The sequence below is a fragment of the Homalodisca vitripennis genome, chromosome 7 (genome assembly GCF_021130785.1).
Source record: "Homalodisca vitripennis isolate AUS2020 chromosome 7, UT_GWSS_2.1, whole genome shotgun sequence".
In the NCBI taxonomy this organism is placed as follows: domain Eukaryota; kingdom Metazoa; phylum Arthropoda; class Insecta; order Hemiptera; family Cicadellidae; genus Homalodisca; species Homalodisca vitripennis.
The window spans coordinates 134,036,270-134,050,533 of record NC_060213.1 but is presented as its reverse complement, the minus strand read 5'-3'; the positions used below and the strand labels follow the sequence as shown (position 1 = coordinate 134,050,533).

At 41.0% G+C, this 14,264-nt stretch overlaps 1 protein-coding gene across 1 annotated transcript in view; it reads right to left on the bottom strand.

Annotated features, from left to right (window-relative positions):
• Positions 1-14,264, bottom strand: part of LOC124366355 (trichohyalin-like) — a 68,094-nt gene that overhangs the window by 44,229 nt on the left and 9,601 nt on the right. The gene's annotated exons all lie outside the window — the stretch shown is intronic.

The following is a 14,264-nucleotide window of genomic DNA, read 5'->3' as shown; positions in this document are numbered from 1 at the left end:
AATTAATCCATCAGATGTTTTTTGTTTATGTTTTAAAAAATGTGGTTCTGAAAATACAATTCAATGTTATGGCAGATTACAGTTTATTTCTTATTTTTATAAGTTTTAGTAATTTAACAGTGGCGACGAGGTAAAAAGAAGGAGAAATGACTAAAGAAGAAGAAGAGTTACAAAAACTAAAAAAAGCTCGATCTATTATTAAGGGCCAATTTTCAAAGGGCAAAAGACTTGCTGAAGGTAACCCTACATTAACCGAACTAAATATAAAAATCAAGGCTGTGACTGAATACTGGGAAACGTTACAAGCAGGTTCAGAATGGCATTGATTGTTTGACAGATGAAAACTATTTAGAACATGAAATAGAATACAGATGTAATGTGGAGGATGAGTATTTTAAACCTTACAACAAAATTACAAGAAATGGTACACAATCTCAAAGACACAAACATTACATCTACTTCATCTCCAAGTGAAGCTGTTTGTACGGTTTTTCAAACTACACTTCAAGGGAATATAAATTTCAATCCCTACCACCCTGATGAAACCATTTCAAATTTTGTGAGAAGATTAGAAGTATTTTTACAACTAAAGAATCAAAGAGCTGATGATAAAAACTAAAGTTTACACATTGCTACATGCTCCTCCCCAACTCCAAACTGCACCAACAACTGAACTGTACGATATTTGTCTCCCAACGGACCCCGTTAGATAAAGATTACGACGAGTTGGTACAGCTTCTTAAGGATTTTATCGACCCGCAACCAAGCCAGTGGGCCTTGCAGCATAAATTCATTTCACGGACTCAACAAGAACATGAATCAGTTAGTGAATTCTCGGTGGCTCTCAAGAAAGATGACCAATTAACTGTAACTTCAATTGTGGTTGCGGTAAATCAGTTGCAGACTTATTTCTCAAGTTACAGTTTATTCGTGGATTGAAAGACATAGATATTCGGACTAAATTACTCCAAGACCGCGAGAAACACACCTATCAGGACATTGTGAACATAGCTTCGGCTATAGAGCTTGCCAAAGCAGAAAGTATGACTGTTAGCCGAACACGTACTGAACACATTGAATTAAATCAGGTTCAGCAAAAGACATTCAAATAAAGAAAACATATCTAAGAGAGTCTCACCTCGGCCAAACCTCTACTTAGTCCACGTTCAACAAATTCAGCCATTGAAAAGCTCAAAGGAAAATGCTATCGTTGTGGTTCACCCTCCCATCGTGCTAATAGCTGCAGATTCATAGATGCAACTTGTCGAAAATGTGGAAAAGTTGGACACATAGCTAGTGTTTGTTTGCAAAGTAAATCTCAATTACAAATGAAACCTGGACAACATCAAACTGAAAACAAAAGTGACTTGAATAGTGAGAATGAATATGAGATTAATGTAATTAGTGACAGAAATAATGACAAATTTATGGTTAACATCAACATCGAAGGCAGGACATTACCCATGGGAATTAGACACTGGTGCAGCTCTTAGTACAATGTCTTACAACAAGTTTAAAAAAGCTTGCCATCCCACAGAAAATATTTTCTACTAACATTGAAACTTCGAACTTATACAGGAGAAACCATAAAACCGAAAGGAGTAACATTTGTTAAATGCACGTACAAGACTCAGAAGTTTGTTGGAAAACTTTACCTAATTGATCAAAACGTTGACGCCATATTCGGAAGGGACTGGTTGAGAGAAGTTAAATTAGATTGGGGTGAGATTAAAAGTCTTACAACGAGTCAGACTTCAAATCTAGGAAGCTTGTTAAGTGAATTTAGTGACTTATTTGATGATGGAAAAATTGGTGTTATACCTGAATATCTGGGACATTTTAGACTTACTGATGGCGCGACGCCAATATTTGTAAAACCAAGACAAGTTACCGTTTTCCCTAAGAAGTAAAGTAGAAAATGAACTTACGAGACTAGAAGAATGTGGAATCATAACAAAAGTAGATCATTCAGACTGGGGAACACCCATCGTACCTGTTGTCAAGCCGAAACGGTCAAACACGGATTTGTGCTGACTATAAAGTGACTTTAAACAAGGTGATCAAAGACGAAAAACCATCCATTACCCAGGATTGAAGAAATCTTCTCTCAAATGAACGGAGGAAAATTATTTTGTACCTTGGATATTTCTAATGCTTACCTCCACATGAAAAATGGACGAAGAAAGTGCACACATGCAGACACTCAGCACCCATAAAGGTATGTACAAAGTAAATCGTTTGATGTTTGGGGTGAAGGTAGCACCATCTCTCTGGCAACAATTCATGGACAAAACCTTGCAGGGACTTTCTGGTGTGACGGCCCATTAAGAAAGCCCCTGACCATTTGACACTGTGAGGTCAATATTATTATTGACCAGTGAAGTACTACAGTATTTATATTGTAGTATTACCAACCAACGATTCTTCATTGTTCCTAACAGTAAAATGTAAGTTACTATTACTTACAAAATATCTACCGTCACCTAAATTATTAAAAAGGAAATAAGGAACAGTGATTATTATATATTTATTTAGTAAGATATAAGTCCAAGTAATAGTTGCTCGGAATATTCTAGTTGATCTCAACTGAGTTGTTAGCGGAAGTAGCCCGATACCCGTGGCAGCTTTAGCTGCAGCTGGCTGAGGAATTTGCTGATTCTGCTGACTCCAGCCTGTGTCTGGCCAAGTTGTGTCGTTTCTAGACTCTGTTACGCCCAAGTAAATCGTTTGGGAGCAGCACCGTACGGAGTCTAGTCCGCCATTTTAACAAAAATTTGTAGCGAAAAAGTACGTGCGTGGAGTGAGTTGATCGCCGGTACTCGCACGTTACGCGTCGCTCCGTGTTTGCCCTTCCCTCTAAAATCTTAAATTCGTAACCTACTGTTTCGCTGATGAGTGATTAATATATTTTAAAATTACAGTTTAGGGAATGTGAATAGTATTGTAATAATTATTAATGTGAAAGGTTAAATTAAAATCAGATTTTTGCGGCCAACAGTTTTCTGATTATCTAATTCCCAAGTCCCGTCTCGTCCGTTACAAGTGGTGTCAGGTGTGAAGGTGCGGTTTTCAAAAGTCCGTGATTGAATTGTTCCACGTTTCTGCGAGTCCTACGGAGCTGAGGAACCCTGTGGAGATGGGACTGCGGATCATCAGCGATTCCAGTAAGTAAAAATAATCTATTACGCTTAACCTAAGCTAGCAATAATAATCAGCTAGCAGATTAATTAATAGTTCTTCTATTCAAAATTTATTTTGTATATTTTTTAGAGGAAGGGCACAGATATTAATCAATTAGTTAGAAATTTGAAAATAATCTGGTAATATTTATCGATTTATAAATTAAAGCATATTTGGAAGACGTATTTAAATTTAATAGTGATGCATTGATCTAGGCATCAGTTCAGACTAATCATAAAGGCAGTGAAGCCTAACAGTCCACGTTAACTGCTACTTATTCTTAGTTAACAGTATTCTAATTATAACTTAACCTGTTTAAACATACAATAGAAGCTTTTAAAACTAACCTAGTATTAGTATAAAACTAAATATTAGAATAACCATACCTAAGTGTGTTAAAGTGCGTTGGAAGCCGTCTGGGCGTCATTGAAAATGGCTGATAATTAATTATAATTGATTGATTGAATTTAATGTCAAATTAAAATAATAGAATAATAATAACTTGAGACATCGACTCTGAAAAATTATAGAGTCGCATTGTGGCTAATTTTCCATGTCAGGTCAAAAGGACGCCAGCGCATTTGACATACTATAAAAATTAACTAATTATTGGATTATTTATTATTATTATTGATTGATAGTATGAACTTACAACATAAGTAGTAGAATCAAAGCAAAATTAAATTGAACGGTTACGATTCAATAAGTGATAACTAGCTATTCTATGATAATTTTCGGATTTAATTCGATATTTTGAGCTAAGGACTTAGTCGAAATTTTTTGGACTTTACTGATTACGGTAGGGTGCCTATGGCGGTGTGAGGAATAGCTTAGTGACTAATTCAATATTAAAACTTGTTATTGACTAAAAAGTTTATTCATAAATCAGGAACTAAATTTATCGACTTTTAAATTAAAAATATTAAAACGCTACGTGGACTTAGGGCGTATAACTGTGATGATTAGTTAGACATTTGAAGAGATATTTGCGTGAGGGTATGATTTAATGACGAGTAATTAAAAAAAAATTAATTGATTAATTGAACGTGACAATTTTTGAAATTATTTGAAGAGTTGAGTTAGTGTATGGAATTTTCATTTCCCCTTTGGAATTTAGTATTGGCATACACTATGAACGCGTATCTCTTGAAAAAGGGGGAAGGAAGAATCAATATGAATTGAAAATCCGAGGACAGCCCTACTTCCGGTAAGGCTGAGGATTTAAGAAAACGGCTGACGAAGTGTGTTAAGGCAGGTACGCCTATTGATCAGGCTGTCCTTAGCTTCCTTAAATGTAGATGAGGAACTGGAGGCCTGTGAAGATAAATATAAGTCATTGGCTGCCTCCCGCGAATGAATATGAGGGGGACTATACAGACACTGGAAGGTCAGCGTCTTCAAGCCAGGATGTGGCATAAACTATTTAAGGGCGGGACGTATACCAATAGGCGCATTGGGTGACAAAAGTATCGCAAAACGTCATGAGGTGTTAATGGATAAGACCAAAGAACTATGTGACGCAGACGCGGCCGAAGCCAAGAAAGACGCGGCAAACGCCGAAGCTGAAAATTCAGCAGCCGAGCAGACCCGCGGCCCCAAAAATGCGGATGTGCACTCGCCTCCAGAGGCAACAAGCCACATCACTGTCGGTGCACTTGCTCGACAAATAGATTCAACCATCGCGATCACACCGCAACAAAATTTTAACTTAACGTCATCCGCACATAGTAGAGGAGTGCCTGTGTATAAATGGGGCTTACAATTTGACGGCCAATCACAGAGCGTAGGGGCGTTTCTGCAGAGAGCAGAAGAACAGCGCAGAGCTCGAGGGGTCACCACAACCGAACTGTTTGATTCGGCAGTGGATTTGTTCACGGGGACCTGCCCTAACGTGGTATCGATCCACGATAGGCCGTCTCAAGAACTGGGAACAGCTGTGTAGGGATATGGAACTGGTCTTCCAACATCCTGACCATGACATATACCTACAGCAAGAGATATTCAATCGAGTTCAAGCCGAAACGGAACCCATTGACTTATTTATCGCTGCGATGGAGGGGTTGTACAGTCGCCTGTCAACACCCGTAGTGGAAGAAGTAAAGCTTAGGCAAATATTGCATAACTTACATCCCCAGCTGCAAGACCGGCTTGCTCTTTTTGATGTTACCCTCTCTTGAACAACTGAGAGTGATGGGTAGAAAGGCAGAAGCGGGACGCTTGAGGTCCGTCACCACGCGTGCGGTAACATCTAACGTGGGTGTACTCGAGCCAGACTTAGCATATCCTCCTCCTCCTCGCGGGCCGACTCGGGGCAATGCCCGTCCCACGCCTGAACGCAAGGTGTTCCAGGCAGCCAATACCTCAGATATTACATGTTTTAATTGTCATATGAAAGGCCACATCTCTCGGGACTGCAGGAATAAAAGAGAGGACCGCTCTAGTCGAATAACGTGCTGGCGTTGCAACAAGGCAGGCCACATACAGAAAGATTGTAGAGTTCGACTAGACTCTAAAAGACCTCATTCGGGAAACGGGAAGCGGGGTAAGTGGATCCACCGACACGAAGCCCCGGAATTAAAGGAAGCTGTTTCGCCAGCTACCTACTAAGGTGAACCTAAATATGTGTACGACTCGTAAGAACTGCACTACTGAGAAGCAGGTCAGGACCGTCCCCGAGATTCGAGATGTGGTAGATGAACTTGTAGCCATCGGTAAGATAGAAGATTGCAGAGGGAAAGGTCCTAATTGACAACTGGAGCGCAGGGTTTCCTCGTAAAAAGAGGAGCCTCATCCGCTGAGCTCACCAAACCAGACGTAATTTTGAAAGGTATTTCTGGTAGGACATTGAAAACTTACGGGCGACAAGAGTTGACTTTAAAAATGAAACCGGGCGTTGAAGTGGTAGGAAATTTTGTGGTTGGGAACCTCCCTAAGGGATACCTAGCCGTACTTGGTTGCGATATTTGGGCAAAGGAAACGGAGAAATAAAATGTTGAACATGGTCTACTTCGGTTGTATGGTGGAGACATTTGGTTTTAAATCGGATAAAGAAAGGGGAGGCCGTGCCGGATCCTAACCGTCCCTCAGCTAGCTGTGCACCTCCAAAACAGCAAACGTTATGTGTACTGCTGTAGCGATGTGAAAATTCCGCCCCGGTGTGAAAAGATTATCCAAGTGAAGACTAACCGATGTGCCACCGGTTCCGACGACTTAGAAGGAAAGGGACGTTGTGATTGAACCCCCTGACTTTATCATGCACGGTGTTTATCTTGCTCGAACCCTGACAAAGGTAAAAGGAAACCGCTGTTGGGTCAAGACCGTAAACGCAAGTGCTGAGGAGTTAACTCTACCCAAGAACTTGAAGTTAGGAACGCTCGACAGAGATTTCAACCAGTGGAGGGAGGAAATCCTGTGCGACAAAAAACTACTAGTTTTAGCAGACAGTCATGGTCGTTGGACTCCAGGAAATACTATCCGAAAGACTACCTAGAAATTTTGATGTAGAAGTCTTTTTCATGCCCAATGGAAAACTAAAACAAGTAAACCTCGAAATTTGGTAGTACTATTGATACATTGACCGAGAACGACACGGTGATCTTGATAGGGGGAACAAACGATGTTGACAAGTGTGCGCCTTACCCGTTAACCCTGAAACAAAGCATTTGAAAATTTTCCGGTGAAGTGGAAAGCGAGAGTAACTGTTCTGTCGATATTTGACCGCTATGATCAAGACCTCAAATCCGAACTTGGAGATGCCAACGGAATTCTTAAATCCATCATTCAAAATTTAGCTAAAAATAGAGATAAAATTCAACAGGGTAGGATTGAATTTCTAGACCTCAAAGGAAAATTGAGCCATAACATGTACACAAAGCACGGGTTGCATCTGAACCAACAGGGTAAAGTGAAATTGGCCACTGTTGTGCGCGACATAGCACTTCATAGCTACAAAAGGCCACAGGCAAGAGTAGGCATGGTGAGTCGTTCTGACGAGTCCGACTTAGAGGCGTGCTTCGACGAGAAGCTTAGGCATCTGCCAAGTCACGAGCGAGACCTTGTGAAGTCCACTCTCATGGGATTCAAAAATGTTCTTGCTCACAGTGAAGACCAACCTCTGGGTTGTACTTCGGCAGTGACACATGTCATACGAACCGGGAATGCAGCCCCTATTTACAAAAAAAGCGTATCGCGTACCATACCATCAGAAGGCCACACTTGTCGAATTAGTTAAAGATCAACTAAACAAAGGTATCATTGTTCCTAGTCAGAGCGAGTGGGCATCGCCTGTAGTACTTGTGCCTAAGAAATCTCCCGACGGTACCCCTAAATTAAGGTTTTGTGTCGACTACAGAGGACTTAATAATGCGGTGAACCACCCCTGACGTGTACCCCCTCCCGAACATCACAGAAACACTTGACTCACTTGGCGGGTGCCAGATGTTCACGACGTTAGATCTCCGGTCTGGGTATCACCAGATTCGAGTTGACGAAGATAGCCGACCAAAAACACAGCATTCAATGTCCCCGGCGGACATTATGAGTATCAGCGTATGCCATTTGGACTAAACACGGGCTCCGGCCACTTTCCAAAGACTAATGGACTCAGTGTTAATGGCTTGAAAGGTGAGAAATGCCTTGTCTACTTGGATGACATAATTTTGTTTTCCAGGGACTTGCCTTCAACACCTGGAAGCCCTTCGTGAAGTGCTATCGAAATTACAAAATGTGAACCTGACAGTACAACTTAGTAAATGTAATTTTGTGGTCAATGAAGTCAGCTATCTTGGTCATGTAATCACTAAGAAAGGTGTTGAACCCAGATCCTGGAAAGGTATCGGCTGTAAGGGACTTCCCTGTGCCCACTACGGTGAAGGACGTGCGCTCTTTCCTAGGTTTGGCTGGCTATTATCGGCGTTTCATTGACGGTTTTGCCACCATTGGACGTCCACTATTCGAGTTTGACCAAGCAGGATAGCGAATTTGTGTGGACACCAGAATGTCAGGAGGCTTTTGATCTCTTAAAAGACAAAACTAATATCTGCCCCTGTGTTGATATACCCTGACTTTACCAAGCCGTTCATATTAGCGACAGACGCGAGTACTGTTGCCTTAGGAGCAGTCCTCTCACAGGAGATAGATGGCCGGGAACCACCCCGTAGCGTACTGTTCTAGAACATTATTCCCAGCCGAGAAGAACTACTCGACAAACCGAGCGCGAATTACTTACTTAGTCTAGTCCTGGGAGTACAAAAATATTTCAGATGCTACTTGTTGGGGCGTCCTTTCAAAGTAATCACCGATCACTCCGCTCTAAAGTGGATGATGTCGCTGAAGGACCCTAGCAGTAGGCTGATGAGATGGTCGTTGCGACTAGCTGAGTTTGATTTCACGGTAGAACATAAAGCCGGAAAAAAACACACTAACGCGGATGGGCTAAGTCGCGCAGTGCGAGCGGTTAAACAGGAAGTGCTCCCTGTCGTTGACCTTGAGTTAATTAGAACACACGTCAACGCGAAGATCCCGTAGTTCAGGGTCTGAGACAAGCCAAGAACTTCCGGATGAGCCCGGAGAAGGTCCTGTACCGTTTGAGCTCGGTGTGAAAAGAAAATTGTGTAGTACCAACTTCCTTAGTCCAGGAGATAATTAGGAATCAATCATGATTTGCCCACAGCTGGACACGCCGCAGTGGCAAAAACACTAGACCGGGTGAAACAGAAGTTCTGGTGGAGAGGTATGGAAAAGAGACGTTATGAATTACGTCAGGACATGTCGTAGCTGTAACCAACGAACGAATTACGGTAAAGCGAAAGCGCCCCTGGGTGACGTCTTCAACGAACCCCAGGAGCCCTTCGAAGTGATAGCGGCAGATATAGTTTGGTCCTCTCTGCCCATTAGCGAATCCCGCAACGTTTATATTCTCAGTGTTATGGATCACTTTTCCAGATACTGTGAGTTTGTTCCACTGCCAGATCAGACCACCGAAAGTGTTTGCTCGAGCACTAGTGCAGAGGGTGATAACCAAGTTTGGCGTGCCAAAGGCCTTAGTTACCGATCAAGGAGCTAACTTTACATCCGGCTTAATTAAAGACTTATGCAAATTTCTGCACGTTCGAAAAATCCAAACTACTGGTTTTCATCCTCAGAGTAATGGCAGACTGGAGCGGTCCATTCCACTGTGATGAGAATGTTGAGTCATTTTGTTAACCGGAACCAGACCAATTGGGATGAATACTTGCCTTATGTCACCATGGCCTATAACTCCCAATTCTCATGAGAGTACTGGGTATTCTCCGTATGAGTTAATCTTTGGTCGGAAAATGGAGGTTCCTATGGAAGCGGATCTGAAGATTACGGATGAGACAGATATATATGACAATCATATCGAAGCACCTCCGGGAGAAACTACAGGAAGCTTACAAGGAAACTGCAGTGCTTAAAGCCAGAGCCCGAGGCCGTAATGAAAGTCAGTATGATAAGAAAGCTAAATCAAACCGAATTCCGCGAAGGGCAGTTTTGTATTATTGCATGTACCCAGTATAGGACGGCATCGTGTAAAGAAATTATCAAAACTATGGAAAGGACCATATCCCATAGTTAGAGTGGTATCACCTCTAAATGTTGTCCTTCGAATACCGAAAGCGAGAGGTCGTTCGTGCACGTGAACCGTATCAAACCTTATAAGGAACGTCCGCGTCCTTCGACCGCGCAGAAAGGAAAGCAAAACGAGAATAGTTCCAGTGATGAAGAGGTAGATGATAGTGGTCTGCAGAACTTAAACGGAGATGTGTAAAGGGTGACGATGAAACCCAAGCCCCGGTAGCAGTAGCCGGGCCTGCAAGTATCGGACGCCCAAAACGGAGTAAAGAAAGAACCCGCGAGATGGGGTGACTTTGTTAGACTTTTGAAGAGCTTTGGAATAGTTGGGGAGTAGTGTTCGCTACATAGCCTGGAAAAGGTGGATATCGAATTTTGATCGTGTCACATGAAATCATAGATGTTCTGTTGTAGGCCTTTTATAGGCGTTTTGTTGATCCTGGAAGGTGTCCTCTGCTTCCACCAGGGTGTCATATTCGAGAAAGAAGGGGACGTTTTACTTACAGACAGCTACTGGACTGTGGTGCTCCAGTACAACCTGACAGGGAGTGGAAGAGGGAAAACAGAAATCTAAAGTATAATCTTGGTAAAGGTAAGAGGTCAGTATGATGAGTTTTTCCAAAATCTTCTCTCGCAAAAACAACAGCTTACATACCATAGTGCATGACCTTGAAACCAGTTTTCAGATACGAATATTATGGACTACAAAAGATGGTGACCGACTACGTGGCAAAACGAGTGACTTGGTCACTCTGCTGCCGCGTACCCAAAAGAAGCGCGGTCTGTTTGATTGCCGTGGTCATGTACTAAAATTCTTGTTTGGAACTGTAAATCGATAGCGATTTGGAAGTTATGAATAGTAAGATAGATGAGGCCAATATAAGGAATGACGAAATGTATCACGACACGACAGATCAATTAACTGTCTTAGATAACATGCACTCAGAAATTTTAAACCATTCGAGGGTAATAAATAAAATGATTTACCATCTTGAAAGCGTATCACCAAGTGATGCATGACAACATGGCTCAAAACTCCAGAACAGAATCCGTTTTCTCAAGTTTGTTTAATACTCTTTTCCAATACTTAAAATTAAGTTGTGCCTTGTCAGAAATTAAAGATGCCATTAACCTTGCTGTACAAAGAATGAATCAACTTCACCAAGCTGTAGAGGACTTGGCTGCAAATAGGATGACTAGCAACCTATTACCCCCCTCATCAGTTCCTAGAGGGTCCTGAAATCTGTAAAACAGGTTATACCACCACCTGCAAAATTATTCTTAGACGTTAAGTTAGAAAACCTCCATAGCTTCTATAAATTTGCAATAATCAAATCGTATGCTACGGAAACACAGCTTAGAGTACTCATTAAGCTCCCATTGAAAAATGATAACCAAGTGTATGAAGTTTTCAATGTAATAACTTATCCTGTTTTGACCCTTCTCTGAAAAGATGGGTTGAAGTGGGAAGTAGACGACCAAAAATTAATAGTTAGCAAGGACAGACAAACCTATACCGTTTATTCATCTGACCATTACCGAAGTGAGTGTAGTTTCGGCCCTTTAACAGTGTGTCCTCTGTCGGAAGTATTATTTAAATGTACACCAACGACCAAATTGTCCAATTGAACTTTTGCTGAAAGAGAAAATTACGTTGTGCAACTAGAAAGTTGATATCCGGCCTGAAATCCCCAGTCCTAATTAGAACTCCAACCCGATGGATCTATACTACCTCGGGTGAGGCCAAAGTAGTATTGAATTGCTTTAGACGGGATGCTGGTCTAAACGTTAGTACAACCATTCTGAAAGGGGTGGGTGAAATTCCGAATCGGATCGATGTGACCTGATTGCAGACGGGTTACAGGATGCCTGCCCGATTCTTCGGCAGCTCCTGGCACTCGAGCGATTTTTGGAAAGATAACTTTTCCTGAAGTAGATGGGATATATAGTAAAGAAGAAACCGAACTGTTGAATCAGGACGTGAATGATACTTTGAAGGTCCTCCAAGCATTGGACGACCAACTTGGCACTCTAAGCGTAAAGGAGTAATTCTTTAGAGAGTACTTTCCAGCACCTCAGAGTCAATCATTTTAAGCATCGTATAGTTAAGGCAGGTCATATTGAGTGGATCTACGATTACTGTGTTTATTAATTGTTGTTTTTATCTGTTTGAGATATCGAGTACGAGTTGCCAATCTGCTCCGTGCCAGCCTGAGAGGTAGCCGACGGCACCCCGAAGCTACCCGGACCGATGCAGAACTCAGAGACCTTGGGAAGTCGATTGTCCCAGATGAGCAGACCGTTAGAGAGAGTAACCAACCAGAAACGAGAGTGCGTGCCAGGAGGATCTGGTATTATCGCATAACCGAAATCCAAGCTTGGTGTGTACTAGCCGTTACGTATGTGTCAGACGTATGAGGATCCTACGAACGTAAGTGAATTCTAATATTGTGTTGAGCTCAACCTGAATGAGGAACTTTCGACAGTGTTTCGAGATTGATGTGTCTCCGTGTGAACTTACAAGGGTCGACCCATGGTGCACTTATCATAGGCCTTGAACAGGAAAATCGAATTTTTTCTAATATTGGGACCATTTACAGGGGTTTAGTTAGTAAGTAACAAGATTTTGCCATGTTTCGTCATAGTATAAATTTGTAACATTGTAAAAATTTAACGTTGTATTATTAATGTGTAACGAGTAGTCGTAGGGTTTCGTTGGAGGCTGGTAAGGGAGAATTTTTCATAAATTAATATTATGATCAATATCCAATGAGTGATATCTGGTGTCCACAGAAAGGTAAAGCCGGGCACCCCCCCCCTTCCCTTTATACCCATTCCCATCGCTTCCCAATACTGGACTGTGGATGCCTAAAGAAAATAAATAAATTATTAAATTATTAATACATGATGAGCACACAGCAATTAAGACTGTGGTAAATGCCTTGCTGTGGGATCTCCCGGGCCCCATCAGCAAGACAACTGCTGTACCGTTGCCAGCCCTACCAAAATGTTACGCAAGCACTTTTAATATTATTTTTTAAACTAGCTCACGAATAATACTCAAACGCCAATAGTAATATAGATGATTGTTTAAGGAAAACTATAGGTTGTAATTCGTGAATTTTTTGCTGTTCAAGTGAACTAAATAGTACTTGCTGTTTTAATGTGTTGCTATGTTAATCGTATGCATGCCTCAAAATTTAGTTTTCAAAATGCTAGATTAAGAAAATATCAAGTGAACACTGTTTGGCACTACTAGGTGTATGGCAATGCCAACGACTTTAGGTTCTGTTGTAAGGATTTTAGTTGCCTCGTTTTTGGCTATTAATGGCAGTGTATATGTCAATTGTATATTGGTATTTTTTAACTTAAAATGTATTCTCGTTTTTAGTAGTAATTACCTTGTGACTTTACAACTGTTTCAATTTTAAAGGGGTGACTGACCTACGGCGGCCCGAGTGAAAGCCCATGCGGCTTCACCTATACTGGGCAAGTAGCGGTTAAAAATTTCCTAATCGACACACTTAAATACCTTTTTTTGTAATAATTGGACCTTAACAATCCACTGTGGTGAAAAAAAAAAGAAAAAAAAGGGGTAGGAAACTAAAATTAACAATCTCCTCCTTCTCCATAATCCCGCAAATAGTTGTTGTGTCACTAAGGGTTGTTGTTTAAAACATGTTTGGTTGCCTAGTGTTAGAGTGTCTTTCTTGTTGTGAGCGTATTAATTATAGATGTCACTATTCAACAACCATGTTACTTTAATTATTTATGTTAAATTTTATTTCGTTTCCTGAAACGAAATTTGTTATTGCTGAGTATGTTAGTCAACCTTGAATTTTGAAGTTTATTTTTGAATTAATGAAGCTTTTGTTTTATTGACTTTCTGTGAAGGGAGAGGCACACCCGAGCGACGTATGTTTGCAAGTTTCCATCGATTTTTAGCAAGATATGTTAGTACAAATTTAACTTCGAAAGAGAGTCCAGATAAGGACATCCAACATTTTTTTTCTTTTTTTTCTATTTCAATATCTAAATACCAGTTGAGATTAGCTGAAACAAATTCCTGAATCAATTAAAAAAAAAACAAAAAAACAAGGGACACCTGTAGAACATTGGACTTACCGTTTTATGTTACCTCATGCTGAGGGACAGCATGTCTAAGGTGTGAGGGGTGTGTGACGGCCCATTAAGAAAGCCCCTGACCATTTGACACTGTGAGGTCAATATTATTATTGACCAGTGAAGTACTACAGTATTTATATTGTAGTATTACCAACCAACGATTCTTCATTGTTCCTAACAGTAAAATGTAAGTACTATTACTTACAAAATATCTACCGTCACCTAAATTATTAAAAGGAAATAAGGAACAGTGATTATTATATATTTATTTTAGTAAGATATAAGTCCAAGTAATAGTTGCTCGGAATATTCTAGTTGATCTCAACAGAGTTGTTAAGCGGAAGTAGCCCGATACCCGTGGCAGC